The sequence below is a fragment of the Cygnus olor genome, chromosome 2 (genome assembly GCF_009769625.2).
Source record: "Cygnus olor isolate bCygOlo1 chromosome 2, bCygOlo1.pri.v2, whole genome shotgun sequence".
In the NCBI taxonomy this organism is placed as follows: Eukaryota; Metazoa; Chordata; class Aves; order Anseriformes; family Anatidae; genus Cygnus; species Cygnus olor.
Window position 1 is genome coordinate 158,239,375 of NC_049170.1, and position 11,828 is coordinate 158,251,202.

At 47.2% G+C, this 11,828-nt stretch overlaps 1 protein-coding gene across 8 annotated transcripts in view; it reads right to left on the reverse strand.

The window, feature by feature from the left end:
* Nucleotides 1-11,828, reverse strand: part of TSNARE1 (t-SNARE domain containing 1) — a 461,283-nt gene that overhangs the window by 319,109 nt on the left and 130,346 nt on the right. The gene's annotated exons all lie outside the window — the stretch shown is intronic.

Here is an 11,828-nt window from a genome sequence, read left to right on the forward strand (position 1 = left end):
GTTTCGCCTACAAGGTTTTCTTCCTCTCCCTTTTCCACAGTTGAAGGAGCCCATTGCAAGCTTTCAAATAGAAGCATTTTGATATTTTGGCTCAAAATACCGAGTCTTGTCAAAACTGCCCAACACTTTAAGGCCCAAAAGAACAACTAAACTGGAAAAAAAAAAAAAGGATTTACATTGCCCAAAATATTTCAATCAGTGCAACTCATCTTTCTTTTTCAAATTTTTTAAGACAAATTCTAAACATATTTATCAGCCACAGGGCAGAAAAACTTAAAAAGTAAATAAAAATCAATTATTTACAGCCCCCCTGCTGATCAGCAGTACCACTGCTCGTGCTGAGAGACACGCACATACAAGATATAGGGAAGGGGTGGAAAACAAAATACATCTTAAAAGGTTTTGGATTCCAGGGGCAAAACTCCTGGAGATCCGCAGCCTCCATGGGAGGTAATCCTTTAGTCCCTTTGAAAATCTTAAGGAACCCAAACCAGACATTTGTTTTAGGGCTGTAGCAGCCTTTTTGTTTGTGCTACTAACCCAAGAAATACCTCTTTGATCTCTGCCATGTCCCTCCTCATCCTGCGGCCTCTCTCCAAACGCCTTTGCAAAGCGCTGCGATCGCTGCTGATGCTCCTCCTGGCACACGTTGCTGCAACGGAGCCCAGATAAACCCTTCCCCATGCACACTCTCCACCAAATGCATTTAAAAGGATTAACATTGTGGTTTTGTTGGTTCTTTGTTTGTTTGTTTGTTGGGTTTTTTTTGCACATGTACAGCCATTGCCTTTTTTGCACGCTGTTGCCCCAGTAAATCTGAATGCCTGAGCAGCGTGCCGCTAGCAGTGGCTCTCTGGATTTCCATCGCCGTCAGCACTACAGTAACGAAATGGGTTGTCTGAGGCAAGGAAACAGGACTGCTGCCAAATCCATGCTCCTCCTTGTTCCCTCGCGTCGCTGGTGCCTCAGCTGGCACTACCTGGCTGGGCAGAAGCAGCCGGGGCTGTGCCCAGGGCGGCCAAGCAGGGGTCATCCATGCATGAGCCAAGAGGGGACGCCCGATGGGGACCAACTGGATGGCCTTCGCCTTCCTTTCCTCTCCTTTTGCTTCCTCCTCCTCTCCTTCACTCCCCCAGCATCGCAGTGAACACTTTTCTTCCACCCACCGCTTGTAAATTCAGCAGCAGCCGGTGCCATGCGATCTCACAGAGCAGCTCGGGGGACCGAGGGGACTGAAATCCCCTCTTCCCCACTCCTCGGGAAGGCTGAAAGCCAAGGGCTCCTCGGGAAGGGCAGCCTGAAAGCTGAGGGCCTCCAAAACTCCCTCCACCCCTGCCACCAGCCTGGTGCATCCCCCGTGCCCATGGGGAGCTGCAGCAAATTTCAGCCCATCCTGATGCCGGGCAACCTGCTCCAGGTGCTTGAACAGGGACAACCAGTGACATCCAGGCAGAGCAAATTTCTATCCAACAGCCTCTTCTCGCTGGCAGCCCCACCTCAAGACAGACCTCAAAGTGGTGAGCATGGAGGTGCTGGGAAAGGGGCTGCATCCCAAACCAAATTCTTCTTTCCTGGTCAGCATCAGATGAATAAAGACCTGTACAGGAGAACGTGGGTGCGTGGAAAACGGTGCGTGGAAAAGTCACAGGAGCCAATTCTCCCCCAAAACACAAAATACCTCCTGCTGGATATAAATAAAATAAGAGCGTGTCCAGAAATGGGATCAGCCCCTAACCATTCATTCAGTTCCAACGAGCTCATGCTCGGATGTTCATAACCTGGTAACTTCACCCAAAACAGGTGGAAATCACAGCTTGGCAGTCCTGCCCTGCTCCTCACAGTGTGCTAAACCTGCACTGGAGATGGTTTCGCATCCCCCCAGAGACGCGGGGAGGTCAATCAGCACTTCTCTTCCAGTTCATCGTAACCAGCAGCCCAAGCTGTTAACATCAGTTAGTTTAAGTGAATTGATTTTATCTGAAATTCCTGCCGCCGCCCTCATGCACGCTCACACATCTTTGCAGTTTCTATAATTAGAGCACACCAAGAGAGGAGCAATTTGTAAGGAGAATGACATCTCTAAAACGCGTCTTTCTCAGAAAGGTGTTGTGTGCATGTCTGCAGGGAAAAGCCTGCACATTCAGGAGGAAAGCCTCTGTAATGATGCCACTAGGCATTAACTACAAACCTAATTGGTTTTATCATACTGCTTAACAGAGAAGAAGAAAAAATACACATACACGCACACATGCACACATCCCTCTGCCACCTGTACTCAATCAAAGACAAGATACATATTAAAAAATATAAATATAAATATATATTGGCCAACATGCTAAGCCTAGTCCCTTTAGATGCTGCGGATCTTTTTATAGCACAAAAGGAGAGGACCTAGGGGAATGAGCTTGGAGTACACTCATGTAGCTCAAGATTTGCACGTGGTGCTCTGGAGCAAGAGCATTTTAGCTTAGAAAAATCCCAGAGCTCTTTTGCTCCCAGCCATTTAAGCAAAGCAAACAGCGTTTGTTGCGGAGCTGCATCCAGCAAAATACTCCCAAGCACATCCAACACAGGCTGCCCAGAAAGGTTGTGGAGTCTCCTCCCTGGAGAGCTTCAAAAGCCACCAGGACGTGGTCCTGGGCACCCTGCTGGAGGTGGCCCTGCTTGAGCAGGGTCTGGACCAGATGGCCCCAGAGGTCCCTTCCCACCCCAACCAGTCTGGGGTTGTCTATAGTTTCCCAGATATCCGCCTTTTCTTCATCTCATGTAATGTTGTTGGGAAAATGGAGGCAACAAGAGTGAGCTGAGATGGGGGCCGTGGTGTTCGTCGGGGCGCTGCATGACAGCAGCTGCAATTGCAGAATCAGTGTTCAAAAAAAGGCCACAATTGGGAACACTCATTTGTGAGGGCTGCAGAATCGTCCTCCCTTACCAACCTACCCAAAACTCTTGCAGTAGACTGACAGAGAGCAGAAACCCAACATGGTTATACACATGGGCCCCTGGGACACCACAGATTGGATTTGGGGTTACGTTTGCGAGCAGAGAGAGCCCCAAACCTCCCCAAACTGTGGGCCATGCTATGTGTAAGCTGTGGTTAAGAACGGGGCAATGGACCCAGTCCTGGTCCTGCGTGGGTGACCCACAGTGTGAATCCCATCCCTACCGAAGTGTTTCCACGAAGGTCCAGAAATCCATGGGATTGCTGGCATGACTTACCAACTACACAGAAATTCAGAGTGTAATCTCAGCCAAGTCACTGAACAGCTCCAGGGCTCCAAAGCTAAACAGTTCCCAGGGTTAAAAATGGGAGGGGGCAGCAGCATCCATCCTGCAGGTAAATCCAGGCGACCTCTGGATGCAAGGAGCTGAATGTATGCTGAATAATGCTGCAGCGAGTTCTTAGTATAGAGGTGATCCAAAAAGACTGACAAAATGATCTCATGATCCCTTCCAGCTTTAAAATCCATAAATGTGAGAGCTGAAATAAATACCAAAAAACACAGAGTTGCTTACCATTAATGCCAAGACTAGACATGTTTTCACCCAATATCGCGAAAGGGCTAAATAACAGAATTTCCAAACTTCCAGTAAACTTTTGCACCTATAAACTGGCTCAGTAGGCAGAAAACAACACTTTAAAAAGGAGCTTGTTTTCAGCAGGAACGCGTCATTAAAAGCACACTCTTTCTAAATGAGCTGGGAATATGTCTGGGGATTTCCATGCCATTGTCTTAAAATGTATTTTTTAAAAAAAATGAGCTTCGCCGAAAAGGAAAGTTAAAATTCTTGTGCAAAGTCGGAAGCTTACCTTTCCTAAACGGGCTTTGGTTTGTTTTAAAAATAAAGCTTAGGCATGCACTGCCATCTGAATATCCTGCCCACATAAACTGATGTAAGCCCGTTAATTCAACGTGAGCTCTGTTGCAGTCGGTCTGTCCTCAGCCAGGAATCAGCCTCTTAATGCTCCAGCTCAGTGGCCATAAGCAAGATTCATCTAACTGCTACGGGTTATGTTGCATATTCAGATTAAAGCACCAATATTTGGTGTTGCACTATAAGCCACGGCGTATGGAAAGGCACAATCCTGTCTTTTTAAACACTGAGCTCTTGCTCCTCCATTACTGAGGATATTTTGCCCAGCAATGACGAAATTCTCCCCCAAACCTTGTGAGTTTTGCATACTTCCCCATCACACACTAAAGGGATCACTAAAAATCCCTCTGCCCACTGGGAGGAGGTTCCCAGACCCGGTGTCCAGCAGCAGCCCATAGCATCACAGCAGTGGGGGACCAAATTATCCCAATACTCCTCAAATCGAGCCCTCAGGACACAGCAGCTGTGTTTAAGATGCTCCAGAAACTCCCAAGGGGTGCTCCTGCATTGGTTCCTGCTTGCACACCCCAGCTTTGATTTTTACAGCTATGAGAAAAATCCCTTTTTCTTGCTTTGATACAAAAGCTCGGGAGGCTGACAGTGGGGCTGGCACATGGGGGCAGACGGTTCCCAAAAACACCAGCGCTTCTGTTCTGAGCAGTGCGGAACTCAAACAGTGGCCAAAGCAACAATCACCCGCAGTCAGCATGATTATATGCTGCTGAGACACCGCCTGCAAAATGCCTTATTAAAAAAAAAGCATTGCTGAAGAAGAAAATTGTTTGATGCAAGCATGAAGGAGGCACAATCCTACACTCCTCGGGTGCATTTTGGTTTTGTTAAAAAACAAACCCCAGCGAGCTCCAAGACTCACGGGAGATGGAAGAGCTCTCCAACTGCTGGTTGTCCACGTTGCTTATCATCTGTCTGATGAATTTTCTGGAAGAAACCAGCCCAGTTGGGATGAGATGGAAGAAATACCTGAGCTGTAGGGCACAGAAGTGTCTGCACCACGGCGGTGAGCAGAAATACTGGAAGGGAAGGGTCTGGAAGTTCTCCATGCAACGTGCCTCCAGCTGGATACGGCCATCCTTGCCCATACCACGGGGGATCAGGAGCTGCCCCCATCCCTCTGCCTCCCAGAGCTGGTGGCATCCCATTGAGCTGCATTCACCTGCGAAAGCAGCCTGCAAGCCCAGAGAGAGCCGAGACACATCGGGAGGGAGAAGCCAACTCAAATAAATGGCGAATTGCCATTTAACTCCTGTGTTAATTTGGCAATTTGGCAATTTGGCAAGAGTTGCATTGTGTTAAGTCAATAAAGCAACCTGGACTCGAGCTCGATTTGGCAACAGGACAGAGGGATCAATCTGAGAGCAGGCTCCTGGGCGTGTAAGAGGGGCTTTGGGGTGGGGGCAGAAGAAAAGCCACCACCCTTCTGCCACGTCCTGATGGAAATGGTCTTCTGAGGGCTAAACGAGTGTGCAGTGAAGATCTCATTCCCGGTTTTGCTAGACCAGGCAGCATTGTTCACAGACAAACCCATCCTCTCTGTTCTCCCCCCCCATTTCAGGAATACAGAGAAATTCAAGCCACTGATGATGTGCTGCTTAATCCCAAGGCTCAATTACGCTCTACAGCAGCGAGCAGCCACCTCGCCGGGAAGGTGACGCCGTGCTGAGCGCGTCTGCCCGTTATGAATACAATTTAGGAGGCAGGCCCGTAGAAAAGATTTGCTGTCAAGCAGTCGCCTCCAGAGAGCTAATTAAAGCTGCAGGAGAGAGCTGACAATTTCCCTCTGCTGGCTGCCTCACGGCTTGTCACTCCAGCCTGGCTGCCGAGCACCCTGTGCATTGCCAGGAGGTGCCACGCATGAGGACACCCAAGGGACCCACCCCGACAGCGGGCAACAGGGATGGCCAGGGTAGGAACAACCATTTTAGCCGTTTGTAGCCCAAATCAGTATTAATAAGCGTATTTTCTGGCATCTGACATGGATAGGTATAAAATAATCCAATTTGATTACAGGTGTGGTTCGCCGTCTTTGAGACACATGCAACCCTTGGGGATTTTTGGCAAGCTTCCTTTGGGATGGACAAATCCCCCCTTCCACTGCAACACAGACCAGGTCCTAGGTGGAAATCAGGGGAAAGCACAGAGTTTGAGATCAGCAGAACAGCTAGGCAGCAATGCAACCAAAATAGAGACGGGCGTAATTTCATAGCGCGCTATTACATTATATGCAGTTGCTCTAGTGACTTGTAGGCCATCTGCCCGATCCAACAGTGAAATCTATGAAAAGCAGAACAGAAAACCACGTCAAATTGGTTTTGGTCAGAATACAACCAGGCACTGTGCAGCCTCCCAGGCACCATGCTCTGACGAATCTCAAACTCCCTGGAGGCTTTGCCACTGGTTTCAGGGGATTTAACATCCATAGGGCATAGGCTGTTGCATTCAATAGTGGGATGCACTATGGCAGTATTTACCCATATAGACAGAAACGTTGCCTCTATATAGTAAAGACAGGAACAATCATGTTCATCTCCCACCGCTCAAAAAAAAAAAAATTAAGTAAAAAATTACACGCTATTTTAGGAATTTCAAAGCCAAGAAAGTAAATTAAAGAAAATATCTGAAGTCTTCTGTTTGCTTGTTAGCATTAGAGTATTAGTAGCAGTTTGTCATCGTACAGTAGTTATATGCATGTCATGTGGCTATGTATACACCCAGATACACGTAAAACATGTTTTACTGCATATTACTTTTTCATTGCAAATATTTTCCTGAGATGTCCTAGCACGAGAGCACATTAAAAGCACCTGCTATTAAATCTTTGCTAAAACCTCCAAATTTCTCATGAAAATCCAAAGTATGCTGTTAATGAAATTGTTGAGTTTTTAATGTACGTGTCATTTTGATGAATGTAGAACATCATTTCCATAATGTCTTACATGTTTCACGCACTTCTGGGTATTGCACCATCTTCTTGATATCCAAGGAAAACAGATTATTAGCGCAAGCAGGAAGGAAAACAGAATCATGGAGTGATGTACGGTTACTGAGAATTTGTTTCAAGGTAAGAGTCATAGCGCAAAACTTCCCAAGCTCTTCCTCTGTTCTTCAACCACTAGATTAATACTTTCCGATCTTTGCAATAATTTAATTAAAATGATCAGCCGATGAGAAGTAATACTGCACCACTGAATCTAATTAAACTCCAAGTTTATCCTCTAGAAATCAAGAAATATATATATTTCTTCAAGACAAGACAGCTATTTATTTTATTCTGACAGAGGAAAGGATAGAAGGAAAAAAAAGCAATCAGTTTTGTTGATAACATCTCTCTCTTCTGCCTCCCCATCCTCCCTCCCAAATGACAACGCTTGCCTGGCTAAATAATAGAATTATAAGCATTTTGCAAAGCTAATCTTCCTGCCCTGAGCTGTCTGAACCATTTTGTCCCTTCCCACCCATGCCATTGTGTAGAAAAACAATAGTGCCTTTGTAAAAATGACAACGAAAACCAAACGCGGGGGGGGGGAGGACTCTACCATGTTGAAACCTGCCAGGGAAGGAGAGAAAAAATTAGACCTTCTTATCTCTATTTGGCAATTATACCTTTTGTAAAAGGTTCCCCCTCCATCCTTACCCCACAGAAGTGTTAACTCTCTTAGCTTGATTGGAGCTTCGTGCAAAATTAAAGTGGGGATGTTGAGAGGCAGGTGACCTAAACAAAGCAGCAACAAAACGATGTGTAGATCCACTTTCTGCTGCCGAAATGTCTGCTGCCAAAACCAGAACCATGGCCAAAGTCCTGGTGTCATCCAGCATTTCTTCATTGTAGAAGAGGCATGTAAAACCAGCTGTGTTTGCAGACAAGACCACCATCTCTCCGCCTGGCTTTCTTGAAAAAGCCCAAGAATACCTCGTGAAGAAGTTTTACTGCAGTCAGCGCGGCCTTTTGAACACTGCCACCGTTAACTAGTGCAAAAATGTGAACTATTAAACATTTAGCTGAATATGTACGACTTCTGAACTGGGCTTGCTCAATTAACATTTTACTGCAGCAGCCTCCAGGGCATACTGTCTTGCTAATTAAGTATTTCCTCTCCATCCCCTTGTGGGGAACAGGCTGTTTTTCCTCTGCCTTTTCTCGTGGTCAAAGAGCAAGTGGATGGGCAGTTAGAGCTGTACAAAAAGCTTGTCTTGGCTGACTCACACCTTCCCTAGCAGCTTATTTGCCTCCTGATGCTGTGTCCCCTTGCAGGCAGCACTGCACCCAACCTCCTGCCTCAAGCAGGAGGCCACCACACCAGTGGAGCTCTCAGCACATTGGGTTGCCTCTTAAGGACGAGTGGCCAGGATCTGGCTCAGCTTGACCTACAAAGCAAGAACAGGCACGTTGGGGTAGATCAAAGGGCCATAGCAGTGGAGAACAGCAGATGCCTAGAAAATGCAGAAAGGTGGAAAATACGTGTGCTGCTGCACAAGCACTGACCACTCGTATCTTGGGGACTTCTTGAGCAAGAAGTGCTTTCTATGGCTTATTCCACCATGACTCGGCCTCCCCTCTAAGCCATGTACACAACGGCACAACTAGTTCTTTAAGGCTCTTCTCCTTCTCTTTGCTCTGAACACAGCACCTTCTCCTTTCACACGACATGTGGAGACCAAACGTGACTCTTGCTCTTCACACCCAGGGCATGAGCTCAGTATCAGAATAAACCATAAAGACGCTATCCAAAACCAGTCTGTGCAGGGATCTGCTTTGACAGTCAAGTATTGTTGCAGCAGACCCTGTAGAATCATAGAATCATAGAATATCTGAGTTGGAAGGGACCCACAAGGATCATCGAGTCCAACTCCTGGGTCCCCAAAGAAAAAAATGTCAGATCATGTGTCTGAGTTTTCCATACACTTCTTGAACTCCATCAGGCTTGGTGCTGTGACCACTTCCCTGGGGAGACTGTTCCATTGCCCGACCACCCTTTCGGTGAAGAACCTTTTCCTGATATCCAGTCTGAAAAAAAAATACAGTTCCTGCTGCCTGCTGGGCATGGGCTGGGCCACGCCATGGGAAGGCTGCAGTGAGCAGGCTGGGTCAGGCCTCAGCGAGCAGGCCCGGCTCCAAGTCCTTCACAGAAACACTTCACGAAGAAAAAAGTGAAGGAAAGAAAGAAGGGAAGAAAAATGTTTGGAACTTGAAAGCCTTCTCCTAGTTTTTGAGAGGCTTCTACTTCCTCTACTACGCTGCTGCTCTTCTGCACGCACTTGTTGGGTGAGCCATACAACCACCCAAAGGAAGATGGCTCAACATCTCTCTGAGCCAGCAGGTCAACAGTGCCAATCCTAACTGTGCAAAACCTAAGCCATTAACAGACTCGATGGAAAAAGACATTCCCCAGGTCACTTCCCAAGGAGGGAGACAGCACAGAAATCACAGCCATTATGGATAACAGAGCATCCTGAGTGGGAAGGGATCCAAAAGGATCCATCGAGTCCAAACCCTGGCTCCACACAGGACCACCCAAAACCAGACCCTGTGTCTGAGAGCGTTGTCCAAACACTCCTTGAACTCCATCAGGATCAGAGCCGTGACCATGTCCCTTGGGGAGCCTGTCCCAGTGCCTGACCAGCTCTGGGTACAGAACTTTTCCCTAACACCCAGCCTGACCCTCCTTTATTGCAGCTTCATGCCCCTCGACAAACCTACTCTCATCGCCTACCCTTGTTTTAATGCTATTCAAGCAGCAAAGCTTGTTCTTCATTTCTTAAAAGACTGTGTAACACATCCCAGCAATGATCTATTTTTACTGCAGGCTGAAGAATGACATTGATCTCTCCACAGAAAGCCAAGTTTGCTTGAGGGCCTTTGTTATTAATTGGCCTTAACACATTTATTGTGGTGCTGCCCAAAACCCACAGATTGTGCCTCATGTGCTAAGTGCTAGAATCGACTTTAACTCCTTACAAGCTATTGCCATGGTCCTCCTGGCAGCTCAGCTGCATCCTCTCAGAAGGTGCCTTCACAGGCACCTCCTTCCTTCCCAGTCAGGACCTGAAAGCAGACATCTCCTTATCTACTAACCTGGTAAATCCCCTTCTGGATGTCTTAAAGAGAAAAATGGAAAATGTACTGTCTACAGATCTACAAGCCCCAAACTCCCATATTTTATTCCTTTCTGTCGGTACCTGAAGAAAATTGATTCACTTCTCTGTGAGTTGGTTACAGCATCCATAAAGCAGTGATGACAAATACTGGACTGTTGCTCTGGGGTGGCACGAAGCATTGCAATTAATGCAAGCATTAATTAATGCTTGCAGAGTGGCTGAGATGTTTTGATGAAAGGCACTAAGCATGGGGAAATTGTTATTATTTATTCTCACTGGGGCAGAGCAGAGCTTTACTATCACTACTTCCAGCTGTGTGTACTACCATCAGTACAGATGAAGCTCCCTCCTGTGATGCCCAGACCCTGTAAAGGCTCAGCACAGTCAGCTTTACTGAAACAGCAGAAAATACACCTTGCCCTCAGTCAGCACCAGTGTGCTTTCCCACAGAAGGAGGTCTAATGCAGAATGCCAAGGGGACATCTGATCTACAGGTGGATCTACAGGGGACATCTGATCTACAGGTGTATTTCAAGATGTTGTGAGAACTACATCAAAAGAGGTGAATCAGAGGATTGCAGACTGGTTGGGGTGTGAAGGAACATCTGGGTCCACCTGCTCCAGCCCCTGCTCAGGCAGGGTCACCTCCAGCAGGGTGCCCAGGACCATGTCCTGGTGGCTTTTGAAGCTCTCCAGGGAGGAGACTCCACAGCTTCTCTGGGCAACCTGTGCTCCATCACTCTCATAGCAAGAAAGCGTTTCCAAACTAGATGGACCCCTGGTCTTCTAGAAGATGGCAAGTCCTTCCCTCCCCCTGCAGTGTTTCCACCTCTGTCTACCACTGTTTAGCCTGTCTTCATCTCTTCTACTGCATGGCGTGCTGGAGTAAACCCCACCTTGGGCAAAAACCCAGCCCACACAGCAGGACTCCCAATTCCACCACTAACTATTTGTCAAAGCCAACACACAGCAAATGAGATCTTTGAGGAAGGCTGAGCCCACTCAGGTCTCTGACATCAACTTAACTTCCAGATTCAATGAACTCAGCCTACTTTTCATGATGACATAGCGAAGAATAAACATCATTGCGTTATTCAGCTCCCGGCAGTCAGCTTCTGAAGGACATTGAGTGGGTGGCAAAGAAAAGCTGAAAGCAAAGGAAAAAAAAATCAGGCTCTGAAGCATGGCATTATTTGGAGCTGGTCTTCTGGCATGCAGTGCTGTTCCTGCTGTTGTCTGTGGGTCTCTTCCTAATAAATGATATCATCTTGCTGCTCCCCAGGCTCACCAACAATGCCCAGCTTTGCTTCTGTCTGTTGAACATCTCCCAGACGTTTACCCATGGAAAGAGTAAGGCATATAAAATAAAAATATATAACCAATGCATCAGTTTTCAGGGGGAAGCATGGGGTGTATCCCCTTCTCCACTGAAAAGGCCAACATTGCTCTGTGATAGCCCACACTACTCTTTGGAATTTTTCAGGGGACTGATGTTTTTTTCAGCAGGACAGACTTGAGCACCCATCATGCCATGCCGCTTGCCAGAAGTGCTGGAAAAGAAATCGGAGCACAGCCTCCTGGTAGGACAACCGAGCTCTGTGGAGATGAGCCTGATTCTGGTTCATGCAAACCACGGCTGGTAAATCATTCTTGCTGCTCCCAGCTAGAGATCTTCCCAGCTGAGATCCTGCAATGCTGGAGAAATACTGCTCCTGCTCAAGTAAATAACTGGCAGAGTGAAGGCAGACAAGAGCAGAGCTTCAAAATTCCCCTCCCACACTCGCGATGGGCAGCGATACGAGGCATTCATAATTATACATCTCCTTGCTCACTCATAC